The following is a 14021-nucleotide window of genomic DNA, read 5'->3' as shown; positions in this document are numbered from 1 at the left end:
ATTAGAACGGTTAGCAAAAGAGATGGCATAACTTTCGTTGTTCCAATATTCCGAACATACTACAGTCCTTGTGCGTCTTTTTCAATATAACATATGAAGCGTAAACCAGACGACCATAAAAGTACGAAGATGAGAAATTGTATGCCTTATTCGATAAATATTGTTGTCTAACACAAGAAGAGCTCGTAGAATCTTTGGCAGTCACACAAGCTACTTTTTAAAAGCAGCTATTCAAAAGCTTAGAAATTAAGTGACATATAAATTGAAGCCAAGAGATATTAAGGACATGTCAGAAGTGCTGCTTGAACACTACAAAATTAAGTTGTGTTTGCATTGGATTTTGACTGATGATAAAAAATGGATCTATTACGATAACCCTAAACGCAAAAAATCATTAGTAAACCTGACCAACCAAGCAAATCAATGGCAAAGCCGAATATGCATGACGACAAGGTATTGCGCTGTATTTGGTGGAATCAAAAGGGTGCGCTGTGCCGAGTGAAAGTATTAATGGGAACGGTACCGACAACAACTAAACAAATTGAAGCGAATGAGCGAATGCTGAAAAACATCCGCAATTTTTCACTAAATACGAGGCAATAATTTTCATCACCACAACGCTCAGCCTCATGTTGGAAAACCAGTTTAAAACTATTTGGAAAACAGCGGCTGGGAACTCATGCCTCCACCAACTTATAGCCCAGACTTTGCCTCTTCTAACCCTTTTGTTTCTGTCGATGCAGAACGCTTTCACTGGAATACGGTTCACATTAAAATCAAAAGGGGGTATAAAAATGTGGCTTCTCTAATTCTTAGAAAACTACAAAAAAAATTTGGGTGTTCTATGTATGGAATAAACATATGCACCTACAAACATTAAGCTATGTATTAAATTTCCGTTCCATTGATAAGGTCTTGATATGCACTATTGAAGCTGGGTAATCAATTCTCGCTCTATTTTTAAAATACTCGAAAGAATTTACTGTAATGCACATAACGACTAATGTTGTATAGGTCTCCCTGAAACTGTTTGTATGTAACTATACGAATGTTGTATTATTCAAATTGTTCCGATCAATAAACCGATCAAAGTTAATGACGCCGAACTCAATTAAACGCCGCAAAAAGTTGAAGAAACTGTGAAGCGGTAAAAACTAATAGTAAATAAAAACAAAAGTGGAAAACAACACGCCTCATTACACACTTATCTAGCGCATTTAAGCCAAACAAACGTAAAATCTTCTGCGAGCTCAAAAAGTTCGTAGTGAAGTTGTACAAAAACACGCCCACAATTTGCATTTCGTGCAATAAACAACAACAATTTTTCAGCTTTTCCTATTTTGCCTGCGAAATGTGTGTATTTATATAACGGTACATGTGTATCGCATTCGTAAAATGCATTCGAAAAATGTGAAAATCAAAAACAGACTCATTTTCAAATCAACTTAGAGTAAAAGTACCGCCTCGCACTGCCGCTGCTGCAAAAGGAATTGACACGAAAGACGCGCATGCAGTTTCCAACAATTGGTCTCTTAGTCGTTCGTTCTGCATGCGCCAAAATGACAGCGGCCTAATGGCAAAAGAAAGACATCTGGACGACGCCAAACGACCGACCAGTGAACGTCTAAATGATGGAGTAAATGGCTGGAGTGACGGACTGGACGTGGTACATGGTGAATGACAGGCTTAGCGAGGCGTTACAACCAATAAACAAGAATCAACAGCAACAAACAAATGCCAAATAGCGCCAACGACAACAAAAACTGCGACTTAACAACAACACATTAATGGACATAAATTAGTCAGACAATACAGGAAGACTCTCCAACTCCAACGCAGCAATTTGCGGAGTCTATGTAGACACCGCGTGCCACACCAACACCAACACCAACACCCCGATGGTATGCTTGAGTTTTCCGACAACCAACAATGAAAAATTGCACACCTCACTGCACAACAACAATACTGACAACTTGCTGGCGCAACCAAAAAAAATTAGTAGAGCCGGTAAACAACATTAGCCGAAGCAGCTGCTTGACTGCCCGATTCATTTAAAGTTAGTGCGGTTTCGGTGGGGTTCTAGTAGGTGTGCTTGTGTGCGAGTATGGTTGAATGCACCGACATCGCTTTGGCAAAGCCCCAGAGGTGAAATACGTTGCTTGAGTGACGCTGGAGTTCATTTTCGATGGGTAGTAGCCGGAGTAGCGCTCTTTGGTGTATCTCGGCCGTTGTGCTGCTTGAATGCATCTGCTTTAAAAGTTGTCTCTGTGGTTGGTTAAGTAGTTGGTTGACTGACTGATGGCACTTTTGTCAATTGTTGAAGCTATGCTTATTAATTTGGCAAATTTGCGACGTTTTGAAAGGTTCTGGAAATTGATTGGAGCTTTGACGATTTATGCTTTTAAAGAATGGTTAATAGTTTGCCGCCTGCTTGGCTTTAAGTTGAATGCATTTTATAAGTTGTTTGAGTTGTTTATTTGAATTTAAATTTATTTATATTTTCACCAAAAAGCATCAATAACTCATCTTGGAAAGGAATAATGCTTGATAAAAGCAAAATTTTATATATGATAGCAAAGTTTGTAGTCGTAATCATCTTTAGTCGTAAGTCAAAGTTGATCAATATTTTAAATCCTCCAGATAAACAATAAAAAGGTAAATATTTGCGAATAATAGTAGCCACAAAAGAGATGTTCGGGAAATATTCTGTGGAATGCAGTATGTTTTTATTCTTTTTGTCAAACTTCAGAGTGAAGAATCGAACAAACAACTGGTATAAATTTAATATACTTGCATAAAAACTTATAAATAGGTAAAAAGTGGAAAAAATCATAGTAGGTTTGTTCAAAACTCTATTTTTAATGGTGTAAAAGAATTACTTTTTCTACATTTTCTAGGAAAATGCAAAATCAATCTCCACTAAACGATTTCAGTTTAATATTACTATGATTATTATTGCTTTCCAAAACTATCGATCGTTGTGTACAGTAACGAGGATTTATGCCACTTTAATGAGGTGTCTACAAACTCTTTTATTTTGAATGCAAATAGATAACTTTGTTTTTTTGATAAGAGAGCACAATATATAGGGAGCATGCATGAAAGTGGCGAATCGAAGACGGCTAGTATAAGTAAAAGGTTCTAAGTAAAAGTGATTAATTTTACATGTGTACCATATATCTAATTTACATATAAGTGTATATATTGTATTTTCTAAAAATTTGAAATGAATAAAAAAAAATCACGGATATGTGAGCGTCTTTTTAAGAATTTTTTTAACTTAGGAGAATTGACTCCCAAAACTCTAAACGCATTTTTCTCGAAACGATGCTTTCAGAGTAGGCGAGAAAAAATTCACCAAAATAACTTGACCGATAGAATACAAATTTTTAAACAACATTCTTATATGCATGTTTTTTTAAGATAATGATCAACAGAAGTAAAGTTTTAATAATAATCTCGAGTTTTTAGTTAGTTTTCAAAAAAAAAAAAAAAATTACTACTTAATAATATTTTTTTGTAGTTTTTGGTCTTGTGACAATTTGAAGCAGAAAATTCCCTACTGCCAGACGCCTTTCGCGATGTCCCTCCTGGAGATCCGCAAATAGATCAAGGGCTTTCAAAACTTTTTCAAGTAATCCACGATTATTAAAACACATTGAATTCTGTAAATGTACACCATTTTTATATATTCTTTAAGTAAAATGACTCTTAAAAAAAAAAATTACGTACAACATTTTTTAAGACTTGCAAGTGAACATAACCTCGTAAGGCTCAACTTGATAAAAATTGTTCTATTCAAGTATAAAGATGACTTTTCTAAAAAACAAAACCAGCGTTTCTTCTAAACTTTAGACAAACTGGAACAGAACAAAAAGTAAAACGTGAATGTGTCGACCACTGTTCTAAAGATTACGACTATTTTCCAAATGACAGTTCGTTTCAAATTAATCAATTCATATATCAATAAGGGATTGTGGGTTCTTATGCGCACTAACCAAAAATCTATTATTATAGAAAATACTCTTCTTTAGGTTGACCTTAGGAAGAAAATAAGAGGTTCCCTTAAACAAACGTCTGGTTTAGAAAAAAATTTAAAAACCCAACAGCCGCTTTTTAGTGTTTTTTTTTTAGATATATGCCTACTTCACTGGCGCTTAATGATTTGTATTAACTTAATTGAATTCTATTATATATGATATTTCCTAAAATAATTCAAATGATTTCTCTAAAACTACTGATTTCAATTTTCATAAATTAAAATCAACTAAGTTTAGCAGATAAATACTACTTATCGATATGCCTACAGATTAAATTTACATACAATTAAACTATTTATACTACATATTTATACTTAACTCAAACCTTATAGGGATTCAAGGGCATTCGAATATAAATTATACATATTATGTGTGAAGTTCACACTTTATAGCGACAAAAGTTGTTTAAAAGCAATCAGTCATGGCAGACGAAGAAAATTCCGTATAAAATTGCTTATTTGAGCATAACATAAACTTATAAAGTCTGAGTTAATATGCAAATCAAATTTATTTCTTTAAGTCGAAAATTCTTGAGCCTAAGCAAGATATTTAGAAAAACATACTTATGTACATATTAACAAACATTATTTATTTTGTATAAATATACTTGTAGATTTATGAACAAAGTTTATACATACATGAGGATAGCTCGTTTTTTTTAATAGTTAAAAGAGTGGTGTCGGCCTTTTATCAACATATTCTTAGACGATGTATTAATTTTATATATTTCTTATTCGATTTAAAAATTTAGCATATAGCTTTAACAAACTATTTTTGCAATGATCCCTATATCAAGCTTACTATCCTTCTAGTTCTGATCATTTTTAAAGGCACCCTAAATGTAGGCAACACTTCACTAATCATATACTGAATAACTCAACAAGAAGTATATACAAGTATAAAATGTGGCCTGACTTGAGGTACAAATGAAATTAAGTGCAATTTATGAAATTAAAACTCTCTTTAAAATTATTGAGTTAAACAAATGAAATATTGCTCAAAAATAGGTAAACCTACCAGCACAAGTCACAGGTTTCTAAACTTTTCCATGAGCTATTTATACTTAAATATCTACGTATGTATATACAATATTAACTGTGATGTGAACAGTGTAAATTAAGTGTGCCATGAAGTTTGAAAAACTCATAATAATACGTCAGATACCCTATACAATATATGTATATGTACATATATACATATAAGTATATATAAATGATCCCATGACGAGCCAAGTCAATTTAAGCATATTCTTACCATCCGTCTTTGTATACTCGAACAAGTCCCTCAGTTTTTCAGTTATCGTTCTACACACGTCCTTCTCTGCTCAAGGGGTTGCAAAGTTGTTGGAGCCGCCGATATTCGACTACTACAGCATATAGCTGCCACACAACCTGAACGCTCAAAATCAAGTTCTTGTACGGATTTTGGTTTTATTTGACACGTTATCTTCAGCAAATTTGGCATGGATTATTTTCCACGGCAACAGTACAACCTCCGAAAATATTATTAAGATCGGAGCACTATATCATATAGCTGTCCTACAAATTGAAAGATCAAAATCAAGTTGTTGTAAGGAGAGCTTTTTTATTTGACAAGATATCCTCACGGAATTTGGCAATGGTATTTGTTCAAGACAACGCTACCACCTCCGAGCAAATTTTTCAGATTGGACCACTATAGCTTATACCTGTCACACAAATTGATCGAACAAAATCACGATAATAGATGTTTTTATACGCTTCCTTCTATTAGAAAGGCAGCTTTGAAAGTTATCGTATTTGCTTGTTTTTCAACTAATATATATCGAAAAAATAAACCACCCTAATACTCGCACACCAAATACTACTCAAAATAGAAAAAGAAGAACTCTACTTCAAAAAAATATAAGTAAACAAACTTCTGCGTACATAAATCACGCATTAAAATACCTGTGATGTATATCTATATGGACCTCCAAATTCACAGCTGCGTAGAAAAAACAACTTAAATGGAAATCAAATCAAAGTTCAGCAATTGAGTGCTGAGCACTCAAGTTACCAGCTGTGTTAGAAAAACAAACAACACAAAATTACATTTTAATTATTTCCAAAACTACTGTAAATAAATAAAAATAGCTGTACTTGGAATTTTTAGACTTAGACCAAGCCAAATTGTGACGGCCACCTACATACAATAAAGTACAAAAGTGTGAGTCTGTTCACAAGCAACTGCCGGCCTACTCAATTTACATGAAACTTTGCACAACCTTGAATTTGAAAACAAGAACTGCTTGAGAAGAAATGTGTATTGTAATTAAAAACAACAAAGCGAGATTAATTAAATAAAATGTCAGAAATTTTACTGTCTGTTCTAAATTGTTATGAAACCCCTACATAAATGGCCGTGATGAGCACATCAAGCTGAGTTGTGTTGAGCAAATGACATTAAGCAAAATCAACTGACGGTCTAGAGACCACGAGTGAACGAAACAAATCACAAGCTAGCTTGCTGGACTTAGGTATGTACTTGAGAAACCATATGACAATGTCGTTTAATTTTCTCAAGCGACATTTCGGCGCCAACAGTATAAAAGCTGGTGGCAATTTGTTGAAGATTTTCGAAACAATAATTGTATTTGTTTAATCAAGGAATGTATGAATTAAAGTTGCATTAAAATATTTACCGTAAAACCGCAAATTACGTCGCAAAGGTAAACATATTATTTTACGCAAATGCTTTTGGAAAATACATGTAAAAACAAGAAAAACATTTACTTCGGTTGCACCGAAGCTATAATATCCTTCACAAATACAAGAGGTTACTTACAAATACTTGATTCCAATATTTTAGCTGTATGCTATAGTGATCCGATCTGAAAAATTTCTTCGGAGATTACATAATTCCTTTAGGCAATAAACAGTGCCAAATGTCATTAAAATATCCCGGCAAATGAGAAAGTTTTCCATGCAAGCACTTGATACCGATCGCTAAAGTGGTCCGATATCGGCGGTTCCGACAAATGAGCCGCTTCTTGGGGAGGGAAAGGCGAGTTGATCAGATCGATATCTCAAAAACTGAGGGACTAGTTCGCACATGGCTAAATCGGCTCATCATGCTGATCATTTATATATAAGTATATTTTACAAGGTCTCGACCTTTATTTATGGGTATTACAAACTTCGTGGCAAGTTGAAAATACTCTGTTTAGGGTATAAAAGTTGCTATAATAAAAGTATTAAAGGTAAAGTGAGGTTATGTTAGATTGTATTAAGTAATGTGAGGTTGGAATAGGTCAGGTCTAGTTAGATCAGATAAGGAAAGACAAAATGGGTCTATTAAGTACACAATTTTTGTGAATATAATTTTCGACTGTTCTGTTGTTTTCGAAAACCATCTGACATTTCCGTTGAAGTTTTAGAAGGCTGCGTAGAATTACTAAGTATTTATACGAAGTACTAGTACCATTCTTCAGGACCATAAGAACTGATTTTTCTCATGGTAGCAGTCAGGTTAGGTCAGTAAGGCTAATCCTGGCACCAAAGGTGACGCAGAATCCCATTTTGATAGCTGTGAAGGCTGATCCTTTTTGATTGCCAAGAACTCTTAGATATGAATCACCAGACCCTTATATATCGACGAAGTGCTTTGAGACTACCACAAATTTCTTAAGGCTGCTAATATCAATCGGTTCGCTGAAAGTGTGTCTACCAAGATAAGTCTGGCAAAAGCTGCACAGTTTAGAAGAAAGTGTCTAGATGATTCCACCTAGGCTTCTTCCATACAGCTTTGGCAATTTGCGTCATAAGCAAGATATGCAACCTCACAGCAAAACACCTATTATGGCGGCGAGATGCAGATTTCTACAAGCAAGTAGTACAGAGGACCTCTTCCGTTCTACTTTGGGCAAGACGGATCTCGCAGCCGCAAAAGTATCGGTATTTGATCGGCGTTTATCAAGCTCACGGAATATCTATAAATCCAACGCTAGAGTGCAAGAGGACAGTGGAGTATCTACTCATTCGCACTCACATATATTATGCTAAGAGCACTCAGATTATAACATGGTAACAAAAATTTTAATTTTAATAATACATAAGTATGTACATATATATATTATGCCTACAAATTTTATTCGCAAATGAATTCTTTTAGTCTTTCGCCATATGTACAACAATTCGCACATGCACTCAAACATACATAAACATATGTACATAAAAACATATGCGTTGCAATTAATAATAATTTCCGCTTCGGCTTTGTATGCTTCAGCAGCCGAACAAACAAGCAAAACACACAGCCAGATGCCCAGAAGTCCAGAAGTCAGCGTCGTTCGCGTTATTGCAACAACAATGGCAGCTATGTACATACATATGTGTTGCATGCTGTAGCGGATGTCGGAGTACTCATGTACCGTACTCGTGACCAGATGTGGAAGTGCTAGATGCAAATAAATAAATACAGTTATATGGTACGTAAACAGTTGTTTTCAGCGCAGAACCTCAGTCGCTTGGTTTACTGACCAGCCACACATTTCACAAATGTAAATATGTAGATGTGTGTGTACCTATACAAGTATTTAACGGTACACATGTTGGATGAAGTTATGTGAGAAAGATCAGTTTAGCGGATGTTGTTGCTTGTTGTTTTTTCAGCTAAAATATGCAATATTTTAATGAATTGGAATAAAAGCAGTGTTGCTTAATAATGAAAGCGAGAATTCTATTAATTTTTTATGAACATTTGAGAACATTAAGGAACAACATACATATGTATGTATGAATATGTATTCATGACAAGATATGACTTTTTAATTTATTTTCCTCTTCTAAACTAAATCTTAATCCCTTTCCCTTCGTCTTACTATTTTTATTCTACTCTTCTCCTTCTCCTTCTTTTTTTTTTATTCCTCTTCTTTCTCTTCACGTTGTCCCTAGTTTCGGGAAGTTTTTCTTATAAGATACCTTGGACAATAAACTATACCAAATTTCCTGAAGATATCTTGCCAAATAAATAAATTCTCCATTTTTGATTGATCAGTTTGTATGGCAGCTATATGTTATAGTAGTGCGATATCAGCGGTTCCGTAAAATGTGCAACTTGTTGGAGAAAAAATTATGTGTGCGAAATTTCAGATCGATATGTCAAAAACTCAGGGTGTAAACATTAAACTTAGACACCCTCAAGCAAGAAGAGGAATAAAATAGTAGATATTACAGTGTGGTTATACTTATATTATAAGGTCTCTAACAACCCGTAATAGCGATCCGGTGTAGAATTGGACATTTATACGACTTCAATATTTTGAGTATCATTTCAGTGGCATTTCCCAAATACTTTCGTTAAATTTAGCTATGATTTACCTTAGCTAGATGAAAATCGACGAATGCACCGTTAACACGGACTTAGGTATTAAGGTCTTGAAAACTTCTCAATAATGCATTAATGCCTTCATCATAAACCTATAGATGGAATGAAGATTAGACTTGTGGAAGGCTACAGCGTTAACCTAGTGGTTTACTTCTTTTGGAGGTCGTAGAATGATTAATAATTCGTAAAATTTTTTTAAAACCCAGGCATGCCATTACAGCTCCTCGCTGAGGTCTATAAAAACTCTCCGAGAGAAGGTATGTCGGTCGATAAACTAAGCAACGGTTGTCGTGAAGTTAAAAGAATATTGAGTTGAAAGAGCATTTTTGAGTGACAAATAATTGACCCACCTCGTCGGTTCTTTTAAAATAAATATTGGGGATTTCAGGCAGTCCTTAACTTGGTACTTAAGCGACGCCTATCTTTGAATAAATGGAAAGGAGTTAAAATATCAAAATTATAATTTTGATCGCTCGCTTTATCTGTCCGTCCACGGAGATGGTAAGTAGGTATGAATGTGACTCGGACTCGGTACATACTTATATTAGATAATGACGTGGCAGTGTACACTTTTAGTTAAAATTGCCTATCGCTACAAGTGCTCAAGCGATTTGAATAATGAATAGTTCGGAATAATAGAACATAGCACTAAAATCCTTCTACGGTATCAAAACTAGCCTAAAAAGTGTTAAAATGGTTTTCACAACATCTCCAGCATTTCGAGTAATAATTAACCACATTGCTTGCACAATAACCACCACACCACACCACAAGAAAACGACTACTTTATTATGTAAATTTTAACGCACTTGGATTTCTGTTAGCAAAATACTTGAGTCATTAATCATCTATGATTTATTATGCCAAAGTAGCTATCAAATAATATTCAACACATGCTGTGCATAAAAAATTATTTACGAATATACCGTTATTGCAACAAAAGTACAAAGAAAATGTCAACGAATGCGATGGCAAACAAAATGAATTGAAATCAACAGCAAAGGGCAAGCATAAGACGGATTTGCGCCGGCGCACAACACAAACGAGTGCAAAAGAGCGCATTACGAGTGAGTAAAGTTGGCTACATGTGCGAATGTAACAGCAAATATTAAAAAATAACAATAAACTATAATAGGAGTACATAACAGCATTATGAAGTACATTTTTTGACATTAAGCCATACTTAACCCAGTGCCGCCAAGCGCTCAATTGAACTGAATTGAATTGGAAATTGTTGAAATTTTGCTGGGCTGCCAGCTGTTGGGCGCTTGTGGGATTATTATTTTTATTTTCTGTAAATAAATATACATACATATGTATGTTTGTGTGACATTTTTTGTTTGTTTATATATTTTTTTTTTTGAAGCCGGCCGGTTATTTAAAGCTGAAAATGACTCCAATTATACACACATGGAGACAGAAAGCCAATTTATTGAAGTAAATAATTATTTGGAGCTATCGTATAGCTATATAAGGAAGCCGTTACTCATATATACTATATAACAAATATATATAAGTATATACTAATCAATATTTGTATTGCTTTGCCCATAATTATACACTTAACCTAACATATTAAGTTTGCGTTGGAGACCCTACTAAGTACTTATATACGAGTATGTACATAAGTACATATATAAGTGAACACCATGACGAGCTGAATCGATTTACTCCCTCAGCTTTTGAGATAACAATATCAAATTTTGCACACCTTCTTTTCCCCCCAAGAAGCTGCTCATTTGTCGGAATCACCGATATCGAAACAATATGGCATATATGTAGCTGCCATAAAAACTGACTGATCCAAATCAAGTCCTTGTATCAACCACTTTTTTATTTGACAAGATATCTTCTCAAAATTCGACATGGCTGATATGTTTAAATAAATGTTACAATCTTCAAAAAAAAATTTCAGATCGACACACTATAGCATACAGCTGTCATGCATGCTAATCGATGATTAAATTTAGTCCTTGTATGAAAAACTTTTTTACTTTATATGTTATCTTTACAAAATTCGGCATGAATTATTGCCAAACTTAACGCTATAAGCTGTAAAGATTTTTTTTGGATCGGACTACTATAGCATATATCTGCCATACAAACAGACAGTTCAAATTCAAGAAGAATATCTTACTTGTATTATACTCTTTCATGGTTTAAGAAATGCTCATATGAAGGGTATTATAGCTTCGGTGCTGTCGAAATTATCATATTTTCTTGTTTTTTCACCATAATGAGCTGTGCTTTGTACCCAGCTGTCCAAGCTGGTTATAGTATTGTCGCGCATGCCTAGCAGAGTATTACTGGTATTTTCGTTTTGAGCGCCGAAATCGATAATCCATCACTGAAATGCTTTACTTATCGCGCTTTTAAAGCCAAACGACGACATGTAGTGAAACTGGATTTTCTTCTCGTGCCTGCTTCAAAGCTTTTATTGAGTGTCTAATAATTTCTTTTTTACTAGAAATATGAGTAGTCATCGAAATTAATCGGGAACTGCAAACAAAAAAAATACATGTTCATATATCGGTATACATAAGCCTGTGGAGTTGAAGTGGGCAAAAATTTACCGCAAATTGTATTCACATAACTGTGCTAAGCTCTGTTATCCGACTGTTTTGGTTTATCTTGATTATACCAGTTCTTTTTCGGCTCTCTCTTGTTGTTTATCTCGCGCGTTTTTTTATATACTGACATTATTGTTATTTAAATAGGAATGTGTACCAATTCTTGTATTTACTTTGCTTACTTTCAAGTTCGTGTAGGTATTATTTTCTTAAATCTATTTGGGTAAACAATTGCCTATCTTTATTTTGTGTGTAATGAAGGCATTTCCATGGGTATTTACTTTATGAGTTAATTAAATTAAATTATGTCTTTGCATTGCATATATTTACATACGCAATTGCCTATATATACATGCATATGTACTTACTTTTATATGTATGTATCTGTATATATATACCATACTTATATAGGCGCGAATTTGCGCCTTTTTACCTGTGGAAGCGTGTAATTCAATTTTTAAAGTTGAAAGCGAACAATTACAGTAACAGAAATTGAATCAATTAGGGTATATTAAATTGAGGTGAATACCCTTTGCCACATGATGCAGAGCGTTAAACGAAAAATATAAATATAATATAAAAAAACCACTACGTATATACATGTGTATAGTATCTAATCAAATTTGAGCCCAGACTAACACAAAAAAAACCAATTTGTATTTTAATACAAATCGCCTTCAAAATAGGCTTCTTTTGCACCAATAAAAGCATGCCAACACTTAAGGGGTTAGGGGTAGTCAGAATTTTCGAATTTTTTTTTTGCATATTCGTTAAGTTTCATATATTGAAAATATTCTCTGAAAATTGAAAGTTGATCCGATAATTACTTTTTAAGTTATTCGACAAATAACAAAGAGCGCTCTGGCACTTCAAAGCGCTCGGGAGCTCTAGTGTGAAACTTTAAATGCGTTTTACTCAAAACTATGTTTTTAGAACTGGTGACAACTGTAACTCGAAAACCGCTCAGTAGATTTAAATGAAATTTATATAGCTTTTAGCTATACATAATAAACTCGGGGCTGATCGAAGGATTTTTTTCGATTTTTTAAAATCAAATAACTGTTGATTTTTGGAAAAAAAATGCTTCGATCAGGCCCACGATTATCTATTTATAAAACTAATTTTTTTTATCCGATTGGTTTTAGATGAATTTCCCAGGATGATTGTCACCGCAGGGGCCTTTTTTTTGGAACTGGATCAACACAGACAGCTATAACTTTGGAAATTAAATTAATTAATTTTTTTTTGAAATTTTCGTGACTTCAAGTCAAAACATAGTATAATAATGCCATATTACTACTTTTGTAAAATAACACGACTTAATAGCAAAAAAAAAAGATTTTTTTCTTCTCATTTTTTTGTGCCTCTGACTATGCCCTAACCTCTAATATAATTTTTCTTACACTTGTTATAAGTCTCGGTTGGGTATTGCCTTAGCGAATTTTGGTTTTCACGGTTTCGGCTCACTTTTGGAGACCCATTCGCCAGATTGTTGCACAGTTTCGGCGTCATATTCATAACCCCCCATTTCGTCAATAGTAATGAGTCGTTTGATAAATCTAGAGCCCTCAGCTACGTTGTCAAGCAGCTCTTTTTCAACCTCTACGTGACAAGGGTTTGCAAAAGATTTTGGCCTTTTGGTCTAGCATTGACATGCTTCATACCCAAAACATTAACCAAAATGTGTTCAGTCGATTCATACGCAAGGTTGTGATCCTCTGCCATCACTCTGATGCCAACACGATTTTCAAGCAGTATTTCTATAACATTTTAGATATTATGCTGTTGTGGTTGTAACGAGTACATAAGCTCTGGGGAAAGTGCAAAAATAAACAGTCATCGAAATCAATTAACCATAAATCCAGAAAAGATATGTTAAATGTGGGTTGAGCGGGAGTTTAGTTAATATCATGCGAGGATCTATGCGCGAAAAACATAAGTACATATATGTAAGTATTTTGTATGTCATGGCATATTCTGCATAGTTAGGAGTTTAACCTGCTACAGTATTTAGAACGAAGTTGCGCTATACTCACTATGGTGTTAGGCAGCAACTCCAGCTAAT

At 34.2% G+C, this 14021-nt stretch overlaps 1 protein-coding gene across 2 annotated transcripts in view; it reads right to left on the bottom strand.

The window, feature by feature from the left end:
* The window catches only part of rau (RA domain-containing protein rau), a 229774-nt gene that overhangs the window by 188973 nt on the left and 26780 nt on the right, over nt 1-14021 (bottom strand). The window lies entirely within an intron of this gene.

The sequence above is a fragment of the Bactrocera oleae genome, chromosome 3 (genome assembly GCF_042242935.1).
Source record: "Bactrocera oleae isolate idBacOlea1 chromosome 3, idBacOlea1, whole genome shotgun sequence".
NCBI lineage: Eukaryota > Metazoa > Arthropoda > Insecta > Diptera > Tephritidae > Bactrocera > Bactrocera oleae.
Note: the sequence above shows the minus strand (reverse complement) of the source record. Positions and strands in the feature narration are given on the sequence as shown.